The sequence below is a fragment of the Podarcis tiliguerta genome, assembly GCF_965153285.1.
Source record: "Podarcis tiliguerta genome assembly, chromosome: 3".
NCBI lineage: Eukaryota > Metazoa > Chordata > Lepidosauria > Squamata > Lacertidae > Podarcis > Podarcis tiliguerta.
Genome location: NC_139536.1, coordinates 87,856,653 through 87,869,388, shown reverse-complemented (window position 1 = coordinate 87,869,388; position 12,736 = coordinate 87,856,653). Strand labels below are relative to the sequence as shown.

The 12,736-nt window shown below is 44.3% G+C and overlaps 1 protein-coding gene across 1 annotated transcript in view; it reads right to left on the bottom strand.

The window, feature by feature from the left end:
• CYRIA (CYFIP related Rac1 interactor A) overlaps window positions 1-12,736 on the bottom strand; it is a 65,796-nt gene that overhangs the window by 28,602 nt on the left and 24,458 nt on the right. Inside the window, 2 exon segments of the mRNA XM_083431807.1 lie at window positions 3,580-3,615; window positions 8,012-8,062. The gene's annotated coding sequence lies outside the window, so the exon portion shown is untranslated.

Genomic DNA, 12,736 nt, shown 5'->3' with positions numbered 1-12,736 from the left:
TTGCCCATCAGAAGGTCGGTGGTTCAAAACCCCATAGCGGGGTGAGCTCCCATTGTTCTGTCCCAGCTCCTGACAACCTAGCAGTTTGAAAGCACAACAGTGCAAGTAGATAAATAGGTACCGCTGCAGTAGGAAGGTAAACAGCATTTTCATGTGCTCTGGTTTCTGTCACGGTGTCCCATTACGCCAGAAGCGGCTTAGTCATGCTGGCCACATGACCTGGAAAGCGCCAGTTCCCTCGACCTGAAAGCGAGATGAGGGCTGCAACCCCATAGTTGGTTTTGATTGGACTTAACTTTCCAGGGGTCCTTGACCTACCTTTTACTAGATGGCCCTTGGGGGTCCTTTCCAACTCTATGATTCTATGAGTTTCTTTATAACCACTTAGAAATTCAATGTGGACATGTTGGGCAAAGTCTCCATTTAATTTAAGAACTTTGGCAGCCAAGCCCAAACATGCCGATCAGCAACAAGCCTTCCATTTATCTTTTGAAGATACTGCAGTTTGAGGAGTCATCCACTGAGTGGCAATATTTGCCTTCCGAAGAGCAAAACGGAAGCGGGGCAAAAAGCGCATTGCAGAAACTTGCATTCTCAAAAATGTAGGTAGGCAGGATAGCCAATACTTCTCACTGTAGGTAGAGATCTATAGCAGGCTGTGTTTTGTACAAGGATCAGCAGGACTCAGCCACAGACTTTTGGAATTAATTCAGTTATGGCAAGGAGGAAAATGTAGTGTCCATAATGCAAAGCAACACAAAGGAAATTCCAGAGCTTTTTGACAAAGAGGAAGCAACTATGTTTTAAACCCAGGCCTTATGAGTGTAATTGGAAGGTTGAATAATAGCTGTGAAGACAGATGATAGATAGATAGATAGATAGATATAGATAGATATATATAGATAGATAGATAGATGATATATAGATAGATAGATAGATGATAGATAGATAGATAGATAGATAGATAGATAGATAGATGATAGATGATAGATGATGATAGATAGATAGATGATGATGATGATAGATAGATAGATAGATAGATAGATAGATAGATAGATAGATGATAGATAGATATAGATAGATGATAGATAGATATAGAGAGATAGAGATGATAGATGATAGATAGATAAATAGATATAGATAGATGATAGATAGATATAGAGAGATAGATAGAGATGATAGATGATAGATAGATAGATTAGATAGATAGATAGATGATAGATAGATAGATAGATAGATAGATAGATAGATAGATAGATAGATATAGATAAACAGATGATAGCTGATGGATAAAATAATGGGAAGTCCACATGCATTTCTAGTTCTCATGTTTTATTCAATATTTTAAAAACTGATAAAATGTTAGTGGTGGGGTTCTTTTTACGACACAGCAAAGTGAATCAATAATCTGTCGCTGTGAATCAAGGAGATATCAAGGTATTAAGTGAACAGCTCCCATGTTTACATTATGAATGCAGGGATGCTGCCAATGACTGCCCTTGCCAATAATGGGGGAGCCCTTTTGATGCTTTGCTCAGGATTGCATCACAAGACCCTGCCCCCATTACCATCAGGTGACACGACCCAAGAATCAGTAAGCAGCAAATAGCTGGCGACCAAAGGGGAGAATGTTTGCCTCATGCCTGGTTCCTCCACACAAGTCACAAGCTTATTAAATCTGTGTGGCATTTGTTTTCAGGGCACACATTCAAGCTTTTAAGGCTGCAGTAGATGAATAGCCCTTCTTATCTGTTGCATTTCACACGAAGTGGCAAACAAAAAACAAAAAAACCCACAGTGCTAATGTCATGAACAGTTGGAGCTGACTATAAAAGCTTGGGCACCTCAAATCATAAAATCCTGAGATCATTTTTGATCTACAGAAGAAACTGGCAGCTTAGAAGAAATTAAGATCCGAGCGCTGATCTTTATTGCCAGCATTAATCTGTAGTTCTGTCTAAAACCCTCTGAAGTACTTTTTGCTTCCATGTTTTTGGGCTTTATTAGATTTTTGAATTATGGAAAACTTTATTTACAAAGTTCTCTCTGGCTTTCTTAATTTTTTCACTGCTGCCTATTAGTTCAAGAAGATAATTTGCTATCACTGTTGTCTGGCATTACATTTCTTGAGAAAAGAGTAACATCATTTTCGCTCTTCTGCTCCCTCCACCCAAAACTTTTGTTAGTTGTGTCACACATGCTTTGGAAATCCCAGTGCTGGGGTTCTTGGGTGGGTGGAAAACCATTTAATAGGGGTCTGGCGGCTATAGCTTTCTGAGAGAGGACCAAGAGCTTTAGAATACAGAGTTATTTTATTGTACTGTGACAGTTCAGGTTCTTAACAACTGTGATGATGACGGCAATCCACTTATAAGCAAAACTGTTCTCCATCCCCCTGAAAGAAGCATCAGGTCTATGCTATTTCCAGATGCTGCTCACACACTACGGAACAGCATCCTGTTTTTTAACTTTGCCTGGGTGTGGCTCCAAGTCCATTTCTGGCAACATGTCCTGCAATAGTAAGCATCCAGATTTGTTCCTGCTACACAGGAAAAGCAGACGGGTCTCTGGCTCATCTGCTTCTTTTAATGTACCATATAGGCTAGTTCTCCACCAGTCTACAAGCAAAATGCTTCCCTGCAGACAGAGCCCTTTGCCTGAGGGTCTCCAATGTGCATCACTGCAGTGGTACTCAAACAATGAGCATTGCCAAATCAAAATGTCAACAAATAAGGGTCCATTTGAAGCTGTGCTGTCCGAGATAAAGGCAGCCACTATACAATATGGAAATGAGAGGCACCCCTAATATCCGAGAAGACTGATGCTCTGAAAATAAAGGGATAACTTTTGAAAATAAGGATAAATGGGACTACCTATTTTTTATGGATGGCACAGCATGATAATACTGTTATCTCATTACAGACAAATGTCCAGTTACTAGTCTTACAATTATGTCTATTTCTCCATTAAATCTGAATCGGGTGTGGCCCTATAAGTTCTGGACCAGGGTCCAGATGAATGAGAGCCAATAAACTGAGACTTAATTCTGGCAAGATAAAAGTCCTGTGTTGCTAGGTCTAGGATATACATCCGTCGCCTGTTCTGGATGGGTCTTCACACCAGTTTCATAGTCAGAGGATATTCCTGGATGCAACTTCCATCTCTAGAAGGCCAAGAGGCCTCAGGGGCTGAAAGTGTCTTTCTACTAGTTTTTTTTTGCTGCTGCACCAGCTACAACATTCCCCGGGCCAAGATAACCTGCTCAAAATGGCCCTCTAAGAACACTGAATAGGCTATGCATTCTGTAAATGTACATTCTCCTCCTAACTTAAAAATGACTTTTTGGTGGTTCTGAGGAGCACCCAAGTTTCCAACAAACTGAAAGGGTACCATGGCTTCTGGCATTCCCTTTGGTTGAAGTCATAATTATGTAGCGCTCCTCGTGTGATTAGGTCCCTACAGAACTTTAGCTCATGGACAAGTGTATTTATATATAAATGAAACACACAATGCTAGATTTACAAAACAGACCTAAAAATATTAATCGGTATGCATTTGATACACCGAGTAATTTCTTACCTGGAAATGTGTTTGTCTTGAATCTGGTTCGGTAATCTGCAACAATGGAATCAGGGAGTCAGTAATCATCTTACGCGATACTTGGGGTTTACATGTACACAAACCCTGCTCAAGCAACTTCTCCTTTAGCGTCACGGTTTAGACTTTCTTCTTTGTTCTTAAAATCCTAACTGCTAACAGTCAATGAAAAGGGACTGCAATGTCAATGTTCATTGAATGTATGGAAGTATAACATATATGGATAAAGAGTGAGAAAGGCACAGAAGAACATTCTCACATTTAACACCAAATAGGGCAGGGCAATGGGACGTGGGTGGTGCTGTGATTTAAACCACTATGCCGCTTGGACTTGCCGATCGGAAGGTCGGCGGTTGAAGGCCCCGCGACAGGGTGAGCTCCCATTGTTCGGTCCCAGCTCCTGCCAACCTAGCAGTTCAAAAGCACACAGTCCAAGCTGATAAATAGGTACCGCTCTGGCAGGAAGGTAAACAGCATTTCCATGCGCTGCTCTGGCTTCGCCAGAAGCGGCTTAGTCATGCTGGCCACATGACCTGGAAAAACTGTCTGTGGAAACGGACAAATGCCAGCTCCCTCAACCTGTAAAGCGAGAGGAGTGCCGCAACCCCAGAGTCATTTGCAACTGGACTTAACTGTCAGGGGTCCCTTTACCTTTACCTAGGGCAGGGCGATATATCAATATATTGTCCCAAACCAGTTTGAAGTCCATATCGTGATAAAGGCTTCGCAGTTTTTGATCTGGCAATATATTGTGAATCACGATGTACCTGTGTGCTGTGCAAAAAACTCACAACGTGGGGAAAAGCGTGAAGCCAGCCAATGCCTCTACAGAGCTCCATCCTTATTTCAGACATTAATAATAATAATAATAATAATAATAATAATTTTATTTATACCCCGCCCTCCCCAGCCAATATCACGATGTTTAGCTGGTGATATACTGTGATGTTGATATTGCCCAGCCCAAATACAACGTTGGCTTAGAGAGAGGCCAAGGCACAGAACTCAAAACCTAAATCTCATATCACAATATCTCACCTATATTCCTAGCCACTTGAAACAAGCAAACAAACAAAACCAATTACATTAACAATGTAACGAGCACCAGAATCAATACAACTTACTCTCAGGTAACAATGTTTAGTGACGCACAGTCACTATGCCCCTTAGTACCTACTTCCCCGACATTATGTAGGTTTTAGTATTATCTCTATCTAACCAAGTACAGTGGTACCTCGGGTTAAGTACTTAATTCGTTCCGGAGGTCCGTTCTTAACCTGAATCTGTTCTTAACCTGAAGCACCACTTTAGCTAATGGGGCCTCCTGCTGCCACTGTGCCGCCGGAGCACGATTTCTGTTCTCATCCTGAAGCAAAGTTCTTAACCCGAGGTACTATTTCTGAGTTAAATATATTGTGCACATAACTCTGAGTGACCAGCATTTTTTAAGGCTGCTCCTCATCTGCGTGTAAGTGGGTGTGAAAAGCAATCATAAAAAGCCATTTCCACAACTTTTCCGAAGGCCGGGCCAAACCATTCAGCCTATAATTCAGATACTCTGCATGTCAGATGCCTCACAGACGAACAGATTCAGACACTACTCAGCCTTCCCTTGGGAGCAGAATAAACTCAGTGCTGCAGTTAGGGTGGTACGATGAATGTTGTGATTATATTATTTATTTAGTTCGTTTCGGGACATTTCAGCCTCTTCTTTCAGCCCCCAAGGCAGTTCCCATATTTAAAACACACACAAAAAACCATCAAAAATAAGTGAGGGGGGGAATTCAATGAATCAATGAAGGCTCCAGGTCTTAACTGAGCAAAGCATCCTTGAACTCAGTGGGAATTACATGCCTAGGACTGCAGTGCATATCATTTAAGATAGCAGTTTGGGTGAGGCATAAAATAACCATGTCAGCTTCAAAATACATGGTCAAAGCGGGAGGTCGAAACGGATTCACTGTGCGATCCTATGCATGCGTAGGCAAAAAAGAAGCGCCACTGAAGTCAATGAGCCCACCTCCAGCTAAGCGAGTACAGGATTTTAACCTAACAGCACAGTGGAATAAACAAAGTCTTCGCCACCTCTCCTAAAACTGAAGAGAGAGGGCGCCAACCAAACCTCTTTCAGGAAAGTTTTCCACATTCTGGGTGCCACTACAGAGAAGGCCCCGCTTTCCCTTGCAGAACGTTAACAGCGCACTAACCTCAGACTTACAATTTGATTTGATTTGACTGATGGTATCGCTATGCTGCTTTCAGAGCTGGGAGATATGTTGATAAATTGCTTAAATGGCATTCTGATCGTGATACTGTTTCAGACCACTTGAGTGGGCAATACATTGCGCCAGGTCAGATTGCCTGCAGATGGAGTCTGAGAAGGTTCTGGGTGCGCACCTTTCAGGCTCCACCTGACTGCCTATCTGCCTGCGCCTTTGAGGGAGCCCCCCAACCCTCCAGCTCATATGAGCTAGAGCGGTATGGGGGCTTACTCAGCTGAGGGGCAGGAGGCTTCTCACCCCCCCAGCTGAAGAGTACAACGAAAACCCCAATGCCCCTCAGGCTCACACGTGAACCAGAGAGGTATCAGGGCTTGCTCACTATAGGGCTGGGCAATGTATCTCGGCTGCTTCCTCCTCTACGGCGGAGGAAGCAGCCAGGATACATTTCAGACATCGTGATATATCAGTATATCGAGGTATTTAGCTACTGATATATCATGATGTAGAAAGCCAGATATCATCGCCCAGCCCTTAGCTGCTTTTCATTCAAATGAATCCCAAAGCAGCTTACAAGCAATAAATAACAAATACTTAACAGAACATCACAATTGCAGCACAAATCATATGAAATAATCAACAAATAATCATCAATAAAACAATTACTTTATATAAAACACCATTTAAGAGACTCAGACTGATCTTCCTACAACAGGGATGAGGAATCTCCAGCCCACAGGTGCAATTAGGTTCACCAGATCTGCCCCAAGCCATGCCCATCTGCCTTACACCAGGCATCATCTAGGATGTCAGGTGTGGGGCAGGTAAGGGCAGGGCTTGGATGAAAGGGGCTTTTCAGATGCTGCTGAGCGGCTGCCCCTGGAGCAGAACTTCCAGAACTGCCAGCTATCAGGTGATAAAGGTGGAAAAGCGCTGTCCCTAGGGCTTCCCCAGCGCAGACAGTCGGTCAATCCCAAGCACTCACGAAGTGCTGCACAGGTGGAAAAAAAAAACCTGACATCATTGGAACATCAGATGATTGACAGCACTGGCCCATGGGAGGGGGTGGAGATATGGATCGGGCCCACCAGCCAGATCCCTTTCCCCACTCCGGTTTTGCAAGGTGTCCAATGGAAGCTCAGTTCCAATTGTGCGCACGATTAACCATGCACATGGTATGCTATTTTGCAAGTATCAAAGGATTCTACGTCCCCTCAGGTTACCAAAAGTCATCAGCCTCTGCTGTGGCAGCATCTTCCCAAGGCATGTGGCAAGTGATGCCCTTCATAAGCCGCTGACTACGCTGCCAATTTTAAGGATGACTTCACTGTACGATATTTTTTTTCTCCCACTTCTCAAAAATGAAGCAGTTTCCCCCTCCTGCCAGAAAGAGGAAGGGTGAATTTCTTTATGACTGCTACCCCAGTTTGAGCTTGCCCATCAGCATTCCCTGCGAAGCGAGTCAGAACGGAATCTGTGAAAGTAGCTGGAAGCAAAGCATGAGAAATAAAGAACTGGGGCGAGGAAGGGAGCAAGAAATCAAAGTTTTCATGTCTTTGTGCACTTTCAAAGTTCCCAGAGCAGGGATTCCAAAACAGTGATGACTAACTATTCCAGTTAAACCAAGTGGTGGAGGTCAAAAGCTTTCTAGGTACTTGTCAGGGAACTGCCATCGGAGCTGGAGGCGGAGAGAAGGCTCCGGAGGGATGTCGGAGAGGGTCCCAGTAGGGAGAAAAGCAGCCCATCCGCTGGGGAAGGAAATCAGCGTAACACCAGTGGAGAAGGGGGGCAGATGGGGGAATCGGAGAGGTGGCTCCAGGACTCCTCGCCTGAGACCAGCGGAGAGAGTACGGGTACTCCGCTGCCCACACCCACCCTGCGCAGAAGACTCCTGCGCAGGCAAAGTAGGAGGAGACTGGGCGTCAAGCAGCTTCTATGCTGGAAGAGGTTCAAGAAACACCCACTGACGGATTCTGCCAGCGACTGAGGCAGCCACAGAACTTGAGGCTGTCCAGACAGAAAGGGTTCAACCAAGTAACCCAGCCAGGAGTGGCGGCAACTTACGCACAAGCAACCCCTAGAACCATTACAGTACTGAAGTAAGCAACCAACAAAAATAGAGAGATGATGATAGATTAGATGATAGATAGATATACACAGACAGACAGACAGACAGATGACAGATGTGATCTTACCTCTTCAGGAATTCTCCAAAGTCTCCTAGAGATCTAAGCGAAGAGCGAAACCTGCCAATTTTAAATCCAGAACATTGTTATTAAATAATTGCATTGTAAGTGGAATGCAGCTCAAATAACCTGTCATGTACTACTACTTCTAATAATAATAATAATAATTTATTATTTATACCCCGCCCATCTGGCTGAGTTTTCCCAGCTACTCTAGGCGGCTCCCAATCAAGTGTTAATACAGCATTAAATATTAAAAACTTCCCTAAACAGGGCTGCCTTCAGATGTCTTTTAAAGATAAGATAGCTGCTTATTTCCTTCACATCTGATGGGAGGGTGTTCCACAGGCCGGGCGCCACTACCGAGAAGGCCCTCTGTCTGGTTCCCTGTAACCTCACTTCTCGCAATGAGGGAACTGCCAGAAGGCCCTCGGCTCTGGTTCTCAGTGTCCGGGCTGAACGATGGGGTTGGAGACGCTCCTTCAAGTATACAGGACCGAGGCCATTTAGGGCTTTAGAAGTCAGCACTAACACTTTGAATTGTGCTCAGAAACGCTTGTTTGACGTTTCTGTTTTTCCATGCAAAGGTGGGCTGACGAAAAGGCCAGAACGCCCCATGGGGGTCCCTCTCATGCAAACTGTCTGCTGTGTCTCTTTTCATCATGAACCGCGGTACGTGTTTGCACCTGCACCAAGATTTATGCTCTTCGTAGTTAGCTTTACACCAGAGTTTGAAGACAAGGCTGCAAGGCAGTTTGCAATCCTTGGTTCAAGTTACAGATAGCCCACCCTCTTTTCCTCAGGGGAGGAGAAATGGCTGCCCCCTCTCTGCTCCTCAAATGATTGATATGTATCCTGATCAGGGAACCTCAGCACGGCTGGGCCCAGCCACTAGACAGGGTGAAGCCACTGCCTCGGGCAGCACCACTTCTCCCTCAGAAGGGTACCAGTGCTTCAGTTGTCACCTTTCATATCCACATAGCTGAATTGAAACAGAGAGGTTCCTCCTTTGTCCTGATTGGTTACATTCTTGATCAGCCTTTCTCAAGCTTGGGTCCCAAGAGGTTGTTGAACTACAACTCCCATCATCCCTAACTAGTAAGGCCAGAGCTCAGGGATGATGGGAGTTGTAGTCCAACAACATCTGGGGACCCAAGCTTGAGAAACACTGTTCTTGAGAGATGATGCCCCCCCCCCCTCTATCAATGCCACATCTATAAGAGCCATGGATGAACCAAAGCATGCCCAATAGGTTCAGAAACGGAATATTTCTGAATACTGTCTCTTTTGCAAAACAGCCTGGCTTAAAACTGAAATTGAACACAGCCACATTGAAGTCCACAGCCTCCGAAAACTGAATCTGTTCAAAAACATGAAGTGAAAGGTTTCTCCTCAGAAGGCCACTTTCTCGTGAGGAAAGTTATCTGACCTTTGGGGTCAGCCATGGCATGAAGCACGCACACCATGGGCACACAGGATTTTCCTTTGCAGCAGGAAAAACTTGATGTATGTATTTTTTTAAACTGGAAGTGGTAAAGTCAGATTAAACTAGGGTGGGGAGATCTGGGATGGCATTTTGAGGAGGACAACATCATGGAGAAGCTGTGAAAAAGCTGCAGGCCTGAGCAGCATGGAGTCCACAATAAACTCCCACATGGAAGCTCCCAAAGATCATTCACAGAGGCCACCTAGATAGTCTTGGACTCACGTTTTCATCGTCTACATACTGCCTGCTGAATATGTATTACTTCCGGGCCAAGAAGACAGACCTTTGTTTTCCATCTCATGGAGGAATACTGTCTCTCCCTGCCGCTCTTGCTTTTGGAAGATTCTTTCCATACAGCCTTCAACTACATTTAGAGTTTTGTTTACCGTCCCCATAACTGTACACAGTCAAACAGAGAGCCATCTCTTTCTTAAATATTTCTTCTCAGAAACTCACATATACAAAGCCAGGCACCAAACAGCTCCTTCAGTAAGGGTTACAGTCGCCAAAACAGTATGCCAAGTTGCCATTTTGGGAAATTCACTCTAATTGTGCAGATAAAATATAGTGGATAGAACTCTACAGGATGTGTTGCTAGTGTGTGAAAACAGCCAAGATCCAAGGATCCCCAGGCATGCAGCTCCAGATGGTTGAGACATCAGGCGCCATCCTGGCGTCTTCACTTGGGCGTAAGTGGCCAATAGCCAGGTGCAAAATGCGGCTGGCAAATTTTGAACGCTGTTTCTTCTCTTATGTATAAAATGACATAATCTTGAAGTCCAAGAGCCACATGGACTGCATGACCAAGATGTATCAGTCTTCTGACTTCACTCTAGCTTCTAGGTGGATTCAATTCTCCATATGACCTCCACAAAATCCTAACCTTAGTAACATTCATGAACCCTGGTTCTTAGTATCCCTAACTACAAAACAATGAAGCAAGAAGAAGAAAGCTTTCCACAATGAATAAAATTTATTTTTCAAGTACAGGTGAATTATTGGGTGCTGGTATCCAAACATGTACTTTAGTCACACCCAGAGAATTTTTAAAAGAAAACTGTTTTCAGTGAATAGCAGGTCCCCATGCCGCATTACAAATTGCTTTTGAAATTCCCTAGGATTTCAGAAGTGTTCAACAGTGTAATAAGAGAGAGAGAGGCTTGGTGCTGAGAAATGCACAGCCCCACTCAGATGCATAGCTTTTGGTTCCTAGTCAATATATTCCAGTAAAGCAAAGAGAATTATATACGTTACAGTGTAGGAGCCATCTAACAAAATTGTTTTAGCCATAGATAAAGCAAACTTTTTTTAAAAAAAGGAAGCTAGTTCAGTACCTATAACTCAACTGCCCAATTGTATGTTCTGGGAGAGAAGCTTATCACACACGCCAAGTTTGAGCAATCACACTTTACAGTCGATTTAACTTAAGGCAATACACAGCTGCTTGCTTTGGAAGTTTCCCACTGAGGAAGAAATAATGAAGGCCATATGATCAGCCTTCCAGCTTGCATTAAAAATTAAGTCATGGGAGTAGGAAGAACTGCGTAACAGCATGGTTAAAAACAACATCAACCACGGACCAGCAAGATAAAAGGCTCCAGTGACTTTTCTCTTTTTAAAAAATCCGGTCCTCCACTATTCTATCCTTTGTTATGATGACATGCTGAAGGGTGGAAGGCAGAACATAATTGTCATGCAAATGGGTCTTCTAAACGTACTGACCACTGCTCATGTCTCATGAGGAAATTGCAACACTGGCTGCACAGAGGAGAAGCATCCGGGAACCTTCAGCTGACACTGGAGGCCCACGTGGTCTAGCAATTACAGTGTTGGGACTTGGGTGATTTGCAAAATGTTATGCAAGGTCATCCTGTAGAACTCTGAGCCGTGCTTCTTCAGACTGCAGGTGAGTAGGCACTTTTCGTTCCTGAAGGCAACCCACAGAAAATACAGTGGTACCTCGGGTTAAGTACTTAATTCGTTCCGGAGGTCTGTTCTTAACCTGAAACTGTTCTTAACCTGAAGCACCATTTTAGCTAATGAGGCCTCCCGCTACTGCCGCGCCACCAGAGCACGATTTCTGTTCTCTTCCTGAAGCAAAGTTCTTAACCCGAGGTACTATTTCTGGGTTAGAGGAGTCTGTAACCTGAAGCATATGTAACCTGAAGTGTATGTAACCCCAGGTACCACTGTACTCATAGACTGCATACCATAGATTTAAAGCACGTGGCTTTCCCCAAAGAATTCTGGAAACTGCACTTTGTTAAGGGTGCTGGGAATCGCAGCTCTGTGGGAAGTAAATCACAGTTCCCAAGCTTCTTTGGAGGAGTCAGGTGCTGTGCACAAAGCCCCTACATGCAGGAAACCAGAACATCAGGGGAATAGAGCTGCACTAACCTATTTTCATTGATGTCCTGGTTTTCTACATGCAGAATTTCTAAATTATTCCTATTAAAAAATACCAATCAGAAGTGATGCTGCCAGACAACTCTGCAATCTCATTCTATCCTCTCATTTTGGGCAACCTGAACTTATTGGTGAAGGATGAAGGAAGATCTACAGACCTAGATCACAGAATGGTAGAGTTGGACGGGACCCTGACGATCATCTAGTCCAACCCCCTGCAACGCAGGAATATGCAGCTGTCCCATAAGGGGATTGAACCTGCAACCTTGGCATTGTCAGCACCTCTCTCTAAGCAACTGAGCTACCCAGATGACAACGAATAAATTATACAAATAATAAATACATACACACAGCAGTCTGTTGTTTTTGCATGGATGTGAGAGCTGGGCCATAAAGAAGGCTGATCGCCAAAGAATTGATGCTTTTGAATTATGGTGCTGGAGGAGACTCTTGAGAGTCCCATGGACCTCAAGAAGATCAAGCCTCTCCATTCTGAAGGAAATCAGCCCTGAGTGCTCACTGGAAGGACAGATCCTGAAGCTGAGGCTCCAATACTTTGGCCACCTCATGAGCAGAGAAGACCCCCTGGAAAAGACCCTGATGTTGGGAAAGATGGAGGGCACAAGGAGAAGGGGACAACAGAGGACGAGATGGTTGGACAGTGTTCTCGAAGCTACCGAGACGAGTTTGATCAAACTGTGGGAGGCAGTAGAAGACAGGAGTGCCTGGCGTGCTCTGCTCCATGGGGTCACAAAGAGTCAGACATGACTAAACGGCTAAACAACAGCAAACACACAGCAGCAGATGTTATGGTAGGCTGCCACCACTCACCTGACCTCCGG